The sequence below is a fragment of the Lissotriton vulgaris genome, chromosome 9, assembly GCF_964263255.1.
Source record: "Lissotriton vulgaris chromosome 9, aLisVul1.2, whole genome shotgun sequence".
In the NCBI taxonomy this organism is placed as follows: Eukaryota; Metazoa; Chordata; class Amphibia; order Caudata; family Salamandridae; genus Lissotriton; species Lissotriton vulgaris.
In genome coordinates, this window is record NC_141697.1 from 383,893,371 (window position 1) to 383,905,436 (window position 12,066).

Below are 12,066 nucleotides of genomic sequence, written 5' to 3' on the forward strand. Positions count from 1 at the left end.
TAGAGTCCGTAACATAACATCTCAAGTATTGTTTCAAAGTCTGGTTCAGTCTCTCAGTCTGCCCATCAGTTTGAGGGTGATAACTGGTGGACATATTGGAAGTGATCTGTAGATTTTTACACCATTGTTGCCAGAACTTGGAAGAGAACTGAGAACCACGATCTGAAAGCAAAACTGAAGGCAGGCCATGTAAGCGCACCACATGTTGCAAGAATAACTGTGCTAATTGTCCAGCAGAAGGTAATTGATTACAAGCAATGAAATGTGCATATTTGGTTAAACTGTCCACAACTACTAGAATCACAGTATGCTGATTGATTGGTGGCAAGTCAGTAATGAAATCCAACGAAATATGTTTCCATGGTTCAGTTGGTGTTGGTAGAACCTGCAGAAAACCTTTTGGTTTAGTGTGATCGGATTTAAATCTTGCGCAGACTTCACAATCATTAGCCATCTTCATTACATCTTTTTGCAGCGTTGGCCACCAAAACATCTTTTGTATTTTCTCCACAGTTTTTCTGGGGCCTGGATGTCCTGCCATAGGATGTGAATGTAACCAGTTGAACACAGTTTCCTGTAATTTCAAAGAGGGCAGATATACTTGTTTTCCATGGAAAGGTATCCCTTCTTTGATAGTTTGATCAACGCCGGGGTTCAACCATGATTTCCACTGAGAAGGAGGAAAACTTTCATGAATTTTCTCCAGAAATTGATCTGCCGAGAGCACACTGATTACTTTGCCAGGATCGATTATAGGTTGAGGTGTTCCTTCAAAGCGATGCAAAGAAGAGTCTTTTCTGGACAAGGCATCAGCTTTCTTATTGTCTTGACCTGGACGAAAAGTTATTATGAAATCATACTCGGTAAAGAACATCATCCACCTGAGTTGTCGCGGGGTTAACATTCTAGCTGAACTCATGAACTGTAGATTTCTATGATCAGTATAAACTGTCACAGTAAATTTCGCTCCCATTATGTAATGTCTCCATTCTTTGAAGGCTTCTAGTATAGCAAGTAGTTCTTTTTCAGCTATAACATAGTTTTGCCCTGCGGGATTTAATTTTCGAGACATGTAAGCAACCGGATGCATTTGACCAGTAGTGTGATGCCTTTGAGAAAGAATGGCTGCAATGGCTACATCAGAAGCGTCAGCTTCAACGATAAAAGGTTCTTCTACGTTGGGATGCATGAGAACGGGTGCTTCAGTAAAGGCCTTTTTTAGCTTCTGGAATGCATTTTCAGCTTCTGAGGACCATTCAAATTTCACCTTCTTCCTCAACAAACGTGTGATGGGAGCTACCACAGCAGAAAAGTGATCAATGAAGCGACGGTAAAAATTCGCAAAGCCCAAGAAGCATTGTATGTCTCGAACTGATGTCGGAGTGGGCCAATCAGCAACTGCTTTAATCTTTCTGTCAGTCATTTTAATTCCAGTTGGAGTGAGGAGAACTCCCAAAAATTCAACTTCTCGAACATGGAAATCACATTTAGATAGTTTACAATACAAGTTATGAGACTGAAGAGTGCTCAAAACCTTTTTGACGTGACCTTCATGTTCAGCTTCAGAATCGGAATAGGTCAAAATATCGTCTATATAGACAATAACAAAAAGATCCAAAAATTCTTTCAAGGCATCATTCAGAAAAAACTGGAAAGCCGCTGGTGCATTGCACAGCCCGAATGGCATTACCAAGTACTCAAATAATCCATATCGAGTTTTGAAAGCAGTCTTCCATTCATCACCTTGCCTGATACGAACCAAATGGTAGGCCCCTCTAAGGTCCAATTTAGTGTAAATTTCGGCCTTTTTAACTTGGTCCAATAGAACAGGGATGAGTGGTAATGGATATTTATTCTTGACAGTGATTTTATTCAACGCCCTATAGTCGATACAGGTCCTTAATTCCCCATTTGCTTTTGGAATGAAGAACAACGGAGATGCTGCCGGGGACTTGGAGGGGCGGATGAAACCATTCTCTAAATATTGATCAAGATACTGTCTTAAATGTTGGTTTTCTTTTTCAGACAGAGCATAGATGCGGCAATTTGGGACACTAGAACCTGGTACGAGATCAATTTGACAGTCATAACTACGATGAGGAGGAAGGAGGGCTGCCTTAGCTTCACTGAAAACCTCTGCGTATTCCTTGTACATTTTAGGTAAAAGTGTTTCTTTTTCTTCTGCTGTGGCCAATTGACTTAGAGTTGGTTTTGAGGTGTTTAGACAAGAAGAATGGCAAAAGTCAGACAGGAAAACCAGTTCTCTCTTCCGCCAATCTATGGTTGGGTTATGTAAACAAAGCCAAGGCATTCCAAGAATAAAACCATATTGAGGTGCTTGGATAACGTCAAATTGAAGCTCTTCCTTATGTATTTGTTGCTTAGCATCTTCACAGAACATAACGACCTTAGAAGTTTGCATGGTTACTGGCCCTCCAGCTAATATTTTTCCATCCACTGCTTGGACAATTTCTGGAGTCTCTTTTTGTTCACAGATGATTCCTAGGCGTTGGGCAGTTTCTAAATCTACAAAATTACCTGTAGCTCCAGAATCAACTAAAACTTCCATTTGGCATGTTTCACGAATTAACCTGATTTGCACGGCTAATCTAAAATGTGCTTTGTAGTTAGAGACACATGAGTTCACAGAAGGGAAGGCAATGGTTCCCAAGAGATCTCCCTTCAAACATCTTGGGCCAGTTAGTTTTCCGATTTTTGATCTGTTTTTTCCAGAGCTGCTGACTTACTAGGGTTAGGAAATCTTCCTTTAGGCTTAGTCAAACAGTCCTTCACGAAATGACCTTTTCGACCACAATAAAGGCATTGTCCATTCTTTCGTCGATTGTCTTTTTCTTCTTTTGACAAAGGTTGTCTTAAAGTTCCAATTTCCATTGGCTCAGAACTAGCTTCAGAGTTTGTGAATTGAGGTCTGGATTTAGCTTCAGATCTCCAATTAGGTTTGTCTGTCCTTTTTTTATCTGATCTTCGTTCAGAGAGTCTGTGATCTAAACGCAGAGTTAGATTAATCAATTCAGAACAAATAGTTGGTTGAGGATCAATTTGCGCCAAAACATCTTTTAGATCATCTTTTAAACCTTGATAAAAGAGAGCTGCTCTTTTTTCCTCTGGCCAAGAAGTTTCGGCGATCAATCTGTTGAAGTGAGACAAATAAGAAACTAGGTCCCTATTACCTTGTTTTAACTGAAGTAGTTCTCGATCTGCTGATAAAGTTACAGTACGTCGATCGAAAACCTTTTCAAATTCTTCCACAAACCGTTTCCAGTTATATAACAAGGTGTCATCTTGTCTGACCAAAGGAACTGCCCAGTTTGCGGCATCTCCGGTCAAATAAGAAATTAAAAATGCAATTTTAGACTGTGGGGTTGGAAACGCAGCTGGTCTACAAGCAAAATGCAATTCAATCTGGGTCAAAAAGATTTGCACCTTGGAAGAGTCCCCAGAAAAACGTTCAGGAGCTGCTAAAGGAATCTGGGGGGGCACTGTAACAGCTATGTTCGTAGTTCCCCTACTAGCACCAGTTTCTTGAACCTCATCAGGAAGAGGAGTACTCTGTAATTGAATATTGTCTACCTTAGCTGCTAACAAAGCAGTTGCATTCATGGTTTCCTTTAAGTCTGCTTGCATACGCATGATTGCTGACATTATGTCATTGATGGTAGTCATTATGATTTCACGTACAGACCAGGAGGAAAATAATTCGTGGGCTCACTATTCTGTCAGGCGGCGTCTTCCTCAGGGTCTGTTGTGAAGTAATAAGGACCCACCTCTCGATACCTCCAATTCCGAATGTAATTATTACACAGAATCTTGGAGTGATCAAGCGGGGGGAAAAGGGAATTGGGAAGGGAACAGCAGGGAAGGAGATCTGAAAAAGAAAAATTAGTAACAAAATATTCCGAAATCCAAAGTTGACTAAAGACCTTTGAACCAAGACTGAGAATTTTCTAGAACACAAGCCGCTAATCAAAACTCTCTAAGAATCCAATAAACTTCTTGTACATATGCATTCATAAATCACATTCCTATTCACTATGTTGTTTATTCTCATTTCTTGTGAATTGCGACAGATTCTTCTTTTAAAGAAATAACACCACACTTTAGTAAATAAACTCCTTTACCAAAGTTTGAAGAGCAACCTAATAAAATATCACAATGTTGTCTTTCACATAAGCTCCAGCAAAAATCACCTTTTGACCTTTTCGCCAAATATCCCAAGAAAGAATTGCGCCAAGATATTCTGTGATTGCATTGAATTTACGCGCCTTCACTTAGCTTTGCGCTCCTCAGAAAACATTTAACAACCATTGCCAGCAATGAGATGCATTTCACAGTTCAAAAGAAAAAACGTAAAGAGATTCAGACTTTCTGTGCTTTTAAATCATCTATTGTTAATTAGCAGCCTTAATTGTCACCTTTTAATCAAGAAAGTAAACTTTTGACAATTTGCGCCATGAACTCTGATTTCTTATTCCCTACCTGTAGAGTACGACCTACTCTACTTCTCTGAAGGACTAGACGTCCCCTCTGGACACTCAAAACGACTCTTCTACTCTGGAATCCTGAAAACGGAGAAAGCTGGAAACTGCCACGCCCCCTGGGACGATCTCCGAAAGCCTCCGGTGATTTCTTACTCCAAAAAGCTGGATCTGCCAAAAACAAGAAGGGGAGCAAGAAGAACCCACAGCCACTCCCTAGAAATGACTAGAATAGTGAGCACAGGAGACAGGGCGCTGTCACGTAGGTTAGCGTGCCTACGGCGCTTACGCATGCGACCAGGCTACAAAAGCTCACGCATTAGGCGGACGCTTTCCACATGCCAAACCTCACGCATTAAGGCGGAACAGCATTAGACAGCAGTTAAAGGACAGGCAGCCTGCACAGATATTCTAACATGGATGCAAGACAGATGTACAAGCAGGCCTAGAACACATCAACCACCAACGCCCTCCCAAGGATGACTGATGCATTTTGCCACACGGGTACCCCCGAATGCTGAGTGGGGCGGGCCCTAGACCGCAAGCCACCCTAGCCCTGACACAACCCTTCTTCTCCAACCTCACCCTGACTCTCTCAACAACTCACTTCTATCCATACCTGCTCCTCCCCAAAACCCAATGACTCTAAACCCCTCAACTGCATGCACCTTCTCTCTCCACCTCCTCAGCGATCTTCCCACTACCTCACTCAGCTATCCCAGTGACCGTGGGAATTAGTAGGAAGCCTTCGTCTCTAGCCTCACCCAGACTCCCTCAACTAATCACTTCTATCCACACCTGCTCGCCCTCAAAATCCAATGGCTCTAAACCCCTCAACTGCATGCTGCTGAACTGCAGGTCAGCCTCTTGTCATGATACGGAAATTGCTGAAACCAAACCCAGTGAAAGCATTAACATCGCCTTTCTGACTGAAACCTGGCTCAACTCCCACTCCTCATCAATCCTTGACATGCTCTCCCCGCCGAAGTACTCCATCCTCAGAAAAGACAGAATTTATAAAATTGGGGGGGCCTCGCTGTAATTTACAAAGATGAACTTTCTCCTATCCATCACCTGAACCTATCCACTTTTGAATACCTTGATGCTGAACTTACAATTCAGGGTTCGCCCCCATCTGCCTGCATATTATCTATCATCCACCTGGAAACCCTCTTACCTTTCCTGAGGAGTTGTCTGATCTCCTTATTCAATCACCGCTCTCCAAATCCAGAAACCTTTTTCTAGGGGATTTTAATATACACTGGAACAAAAATGACAAACCTGCAGTTAACCTCATAAAGGATTTTCTTGAGATCAGTGACCTGATGCAAATCTGCAATTCTCCAACTCACTCCAAAGGGGCCACCCTATATGCTATTATCACTAACAAGGAACTGGCTTCTCTTTCCCACATCATCCAAATTGACTGGTCAGATCATCACCTCATCATCTTCACCATTAACAACTCCATTCCACCCCCTCCCTCTTGCTCCAGCAAACAAAAGTAACTCAAAATTTTCACCTGATCCCGCCAGGCGAGCTGGAATCTACATTAAAAGCTCGACTACTGCTTTCCCCTCTCTCCCAAAGTGCTCCCTTGAAGTCCTTGACCAAATTGCCCCAGCAAAATTAAAACTCCCAAAAACTATTCTGTCTAGGACCTGGTTCAATTCTGACCTAAACAAAGAGTGACAAGCTCTCAGACAGACTGAATGCATTTGGAGGAATCAACCTTCCACCGCTAATCTTGACCTACTTAGAGCTGCTAGGGCCTACTACAAAAAACACATCTTTAACGAAAAAGCGTCCTTCCTCCGCTCCCAACTTGTTCAGGCTAGAAGCCATCCTAGAGAACTTTTTAACATTGTTAAAAAATAAACTATCTCATCCCCCCAAATTTACTAGCTACTGTTGAGAGATGTGAAGAAATTGCTAGCTTCTTCTCTGATAAAGTCACTAAGATTGATCAATCCTTTGCCCAACTCCACCATCTTTTAGCCAACACCCCCTCACCAACTTCCCCTGTGCCTCCCTCCACTTCCCTTCCCCCCCAGGATCCCTCTCATCCCCGTCTCTACCACCCACTTTGAACTTTACCCTACCGACCCCCAGCTAAAAAACAACGCATCTTGGAGTGATTTTTGCCCTGTTTCAGAAAAGGATGTTCTGAACATCATCTCCAAGCTTAAACCACCCTCGCATACCAGAGATCCTCTTCCTGCACATTGGGTACAAGAACCTAAACACATCATCGCCCTAATATGGACCAACATCATCAACTCTTCCTTATCCTCTGGTATTGTTCCAGCTTTCCTCCAACTAGGCCAAATTACTCCTATCATCAAAAGTACAGTGGTAGATCCCAACGACTTAAACAACCTCTGCCCTATCTCCAAACTTCCCTTCCTATCCAAAGCCCTCGAAAAATGCGTCTTTTGCCTCAGTTGGACAAACACATCGACATATTTAACCTCTTAGACGTTTCCCAATCAGGTTTTAGAAAAGGATGCAGCACGGAAACAGCTATGCTCAACATTATCGTTGACTTACATCTGTCCATGGACAAAGGCAAGCCTCCCTCCTCATTCTTCTTGACCTCTCTGCTGCCTTTGATACTGTTAACCATGTCACTTTAATTAACATTTTCAAAGACCGTTTCGGCTTTGACAGTGATGTTCTCAATTGGTTTGCCTCCTATTTCCAAAATAGAACCCTACAAATTAAAGTCAGTGGCTGCCTTTCTAAACCTCAACCTGTCTCCTTGGGCATTCCACAGGGTTCTATCCTTTCTCCAACTGTTTTCAACCTCTTCATGGAACCCCTCACCCTTATTCTTAAACAAGCAAGAATAAGTTATCCCCTCTACGCCGATGACACCCAACTATACTACAAGATCAAATCCCATGATGACATCTTAGATCTTAATGACCACTGACTCATTGTCAGTAAAATTGCTCCCCCACCCTCGCAGCTCCACCATTAAGTGAGGTGCCCCTGCCCCTGCACTCTTCAGTGTTGGTGATCGAGGCCCTCCTCCACCCGCAGATTTCCCTGCGCCTCATCCCTGGTGGTCCAGTGGACCTCTCTCTCCTTTCTTTCTTTCTGCTCCTTCACTCGTTTTTCTCCCCTTTCTATCTTTCACCTTTCTGCACCTCTGCTCTTTTGCGCCTTATTTCTGCCCATTCTCTCTTTCTCTCCCTCTGCTCCTTCACTCGGTTTCACTCATTGTCTTCCCCTTTCTATCTTTCACCTTTCTGCACCTCTGCTCTTTTGTGCCTTATTTCTGCCCATTTTCCCTTTCTCTCCCTCTGCTCCTTCACTCGTTTTCACTCGTTTTTTTACCCTTTCTATCTTTCACCTTTCTGCTCTTTTCTGCATCCCTGCTCTTTTGTGGCTTATTTCTGCTTATTTTCCCTTTTTTCTTTATCCCTTCTTTCCTCCCTTTACCTTTCCCCGCCGCTGCTGCCCCCGCGGCCCCTCCCCCCCAGCACGACCAGCCCAATCCAGCTCCCCTCCCCGCCTCCCAGCTGTCCAGCCCTCCCCTACCCCTACTTAATGGCGGCCACTGCGGGGACAGGCGAGCAAGACCACTGGTGCACCAAAGGCGCGTCAAAGGCAAGCGCGTCTGCGCCCGTCTGCGACCCGTCCGCAACCAGCACCAGGAACCCTGGACCCCCGCCCTGCCAACGCTACGACCCAGCAACACTACACGCACTCAACCCAGGCTGCAACAACAACTGCAAGCTAGCATCACCAGCCGACACCCATGGACCCTTCAGCTGTCACCGCTGCCGGCACACCTGCAGCACCGCCAAGAACACCGATCCAGCACAACCCGCCCACAAGAACACAACCGAACCGAAGACCCTGCAATGCATCCTCCTCAACGTCCGATCCCTCCACAAACACGCAACAGAAATCTGGGACCTCCTCGACAGCACCACCCCAGATGTAGCATTCTTCACCGAAACCTGGACCAACACCACCTCGGGACCGGACATCGCCATCGCCATCCCCCAAGGATACAAGATCTCCAGGAAGAACCGCCCCATCCACCCAGGAAGAGGAATCGCCATCGTCCACAAATCCAGCCTCCGCCTGAGCACACTCCCTGACGAGTCCACAGAACTGATGGAACACCTTCACTTCAAGATACTGGCCAGCCCCACCGCCACCCTGCGAGGAACCCTCATTTACCGACCCCCTGGACCCCGCGGACCCTTCGCCAACTCCATCACGGACATTATCTCCCCGCAGGCCATCGCATCCACCAACTACACCCTGCTGGGAGACCTCAACTTCCACCTCGACAATCAACTGGACCCCAACACCAAATCCCTCCTGGACAACCTCCACAAAATTGGACTCCGCCAGATCGTGACCGAGCCCACACACTCAGCAGGACACACCCTCGACCCCCTCTTCACTACAGGAAACTCCATCACCTTCAGCCACACCACCAAACTCCCATGGACCGACCATCGTTGCGTCCGCTTCACCTTCAGAACACCCACCATCCACAGACACCAGCACCTGCTTCCACAAAGAAACTGGACCAAAATCACCGATGACCAGCTCACCTCCTCACTCAACAACTCCACCCCAACCATCGCGGAAAACGACGACCCCAACACCGCAGCCCGAACCCTGCATAGATGGATCTCGGACAGCACCAACACCATAGCCCCCCTCAAGAAAAACAATACCCGTGCCAAGAAAGCCAGATGGTTTACCACCGAACTTCGAGAGTCCAGGCGCACATGCCGCCGCCTTGAAAAGGCCTGGAGAAACACCAAATCCACAGAAGCCCACAACAACTTCAGAGCCGCCACCAACGCCCACCATCAACTCATCAGAGAAACGAGGAAAAAAGCGATTGAAGACAGAATCTCCACCCACGCACACAACAGCAAGGAACTCTTCAGCATCATCAAGGAGTTCGCCCAACCCACCAGCGAGTCTACCGACATCCCTCCCTCACAAGACCTCTGCGACAAACTCAGCATCTTTTTCCACCACAAAATCAAGAGCATCTACGACAACTTCGACGAAGACAACCAACACACTGAACCCTCACCAACCACCCCCGACACCCGGAAACCAGCGATTGATGACTGGACAGCCCTCACCACCGAAGACACACTGAAGACAATGAAGTCAATCCACTCAGGGGCCCCCACGGACCCCTGCCCCCACCACATCTTCAACAGAGCCGCCAACACCATCGCACCCATGCTCTGCCAAACCATCAACCGCTCCCTGGCGACCGCCTCGTTCCCCGACGACTGGAAACACGCCGAGGTCAACCCCCTCCTAAAGAAACCCTCAGCGGACCCCACCGACCTCAAAAACTACAGACCCATCTCCCTGCTCCCGTTCCCAGCGAAAGTCATCGAGAAAGCCATCAACAGCCAACTCGCCACATTCATTGAAGAACACAAGATCCTCGACTCCTCCAAATCCGGCTTCAGAAAAAACCACAGTACGGAAACCGCCCTCCTCGCCGCAACAGACGACATCCGCACCTTACTGGACATTGGAGAAACAGTAGCCCTCATCCTCCTCGACCTATCAGCGGCGTTCGACACAGTCTCCCACCGCACCCTAATATGCAGACTCTACGATGCAGGAATCCAGGACAAGGCCCTCGACTGGATCTGCACCTTCCTCTCCGGCAGGACGCAGCGGATCAGACTCCCCCCTTTTCTCTCGGACCCCACACCGATCACCTGCGGAGTCCCCCAGGGCTCCTCCCTCAGCCCGACGCTCTTCAACGTCTACATGGCTCCACTTGCCCCCATCGTCAGAACCTACGGACTCAACATCGTGTCATATGCAGACGACACCCAGCTCATCCTCTCCCTATCCAACGAGCCCAACACCGCCAGACGCAACTTTCGAGAAGGCATGGAAGCCGTTGCCAAATGGATGAAAAACAGCTGCCTTCAACTAAACACTTACAAAACAGAAGTACTCATCATGGGCCCAAACCCCGACGCCTGGAGCGACACCTGGTGGCCCACCGCCCTCGGAAACCCGCCAACCCCCACAGACCACGCACGCAACCTGGGAATCATCCTGGACTCCGAGCTCAAAATGGACCGCCAGATCAACTCTGTCTCATCTTCCTGCTTCCACACCCTCCGCCTCCTTCGTAAGACTTTCAAATGGATCCCCCTCGAACACCGAAAGACAGTCACTCACGCCCTGGTCACCAGCAGACTCGACTACGGCAACGCACTCTACGCCGGAATAAACAAAAACCTAATCCGCAAGCTACAGAACATCCAGAACGCCGCCGCAAGACTGGTCCTCAACCTGCCAAAACACTGCCACATCTCCCAGCACCTGCGCACACTCCACTGGCTCCCCGTCGAGGCGAGAATCACCTTTAAGATGCTCACCCACACACACAAGGCCCTCCACGGCACCGGACCAGCATACCTGAACAGCCGACTCAAATTCCACGCACCCCAAAGGACCCTACGATCAGCCCAGCTTTCCTACGCCGTGGTCCCCCGCACCAGAAAGACCAGATCGGGAGGCCGCTCCTTCTCCTTCCTCGCGGCCAAAGCATGGAGTGCCCTTCCGCTCCACCTCAGACAGACAACATCGCTCCCCATCTTCGCAAGAAACCTCAAAACCTGGCTCTTCGACAGACCCCCTCCTTGATGGAATGGAACCTGCACCCCCCACTCCCCCCACCCCTAGCGCCTTGCGACCCTTACGGGTGAGTAGTCGCGCTTTAACAAACTCCTGATTGATTGATATATTGAAGCCTTGACCAAGATTCAAGTATGGTTCCATCAAAAACACCTCAAACTAAACCCCCAAAAAACAGAAATCATTCTATTCTCTCCCAAGAACAATTCACTCCCTATTCAACAGTGGATCACTGACATTAAAGCTCTAAACTGCTCTCTCACACTCTCCAACTCGGACAAATCGCTCGGCATTAGCGTTGATCAGAACCTCAATCTGACTCCCCATTTAAAAAACTCGGCAAAAAGGTGCTCTCTTCACACTGCATCACCTTAAAAAATGAAACCGTTCATCCTAGCTGAGGAGTTTAACCCCTCCCATGCTCGTGACGGAACCGTTCCGTCACAATCCTCGGGTGGGCTGTGCTGGTGACGGAACGGTTCCGTCACGGCCCGCTCGCCGCGCCTGCGCTAACGTTCTGAAGAGCGGGCGGGGCTGTGACGGAACCGTTCCATCACAAGCACAGCTCACCTGCGGGCCATGCCGGAGCGGTTCCGTCACGAGCACGGGACCGCCGCGCGGCCCCGCCTCCCCCTTAGCGCTGCAGCAGAATAGCCGCCGCAGCGAAGGGGTTAAATCAGTTGCACAATCACTGGTCCCATCTGGTAAACAGTCATAATATCGATTCCAAAATATAGAATGGACATAATATCGAAGTAAAAATATAGAATGGACAAAATATCGAATGGACACAATATAGTGGTTAAAAATATCGAATTTGAGGTAAGTAATATCGATTTTCAAAATATAGAAGTCAAAATATCGAAGTATACAATATAGGCATTAAATATATCGATTTTTTAATAAT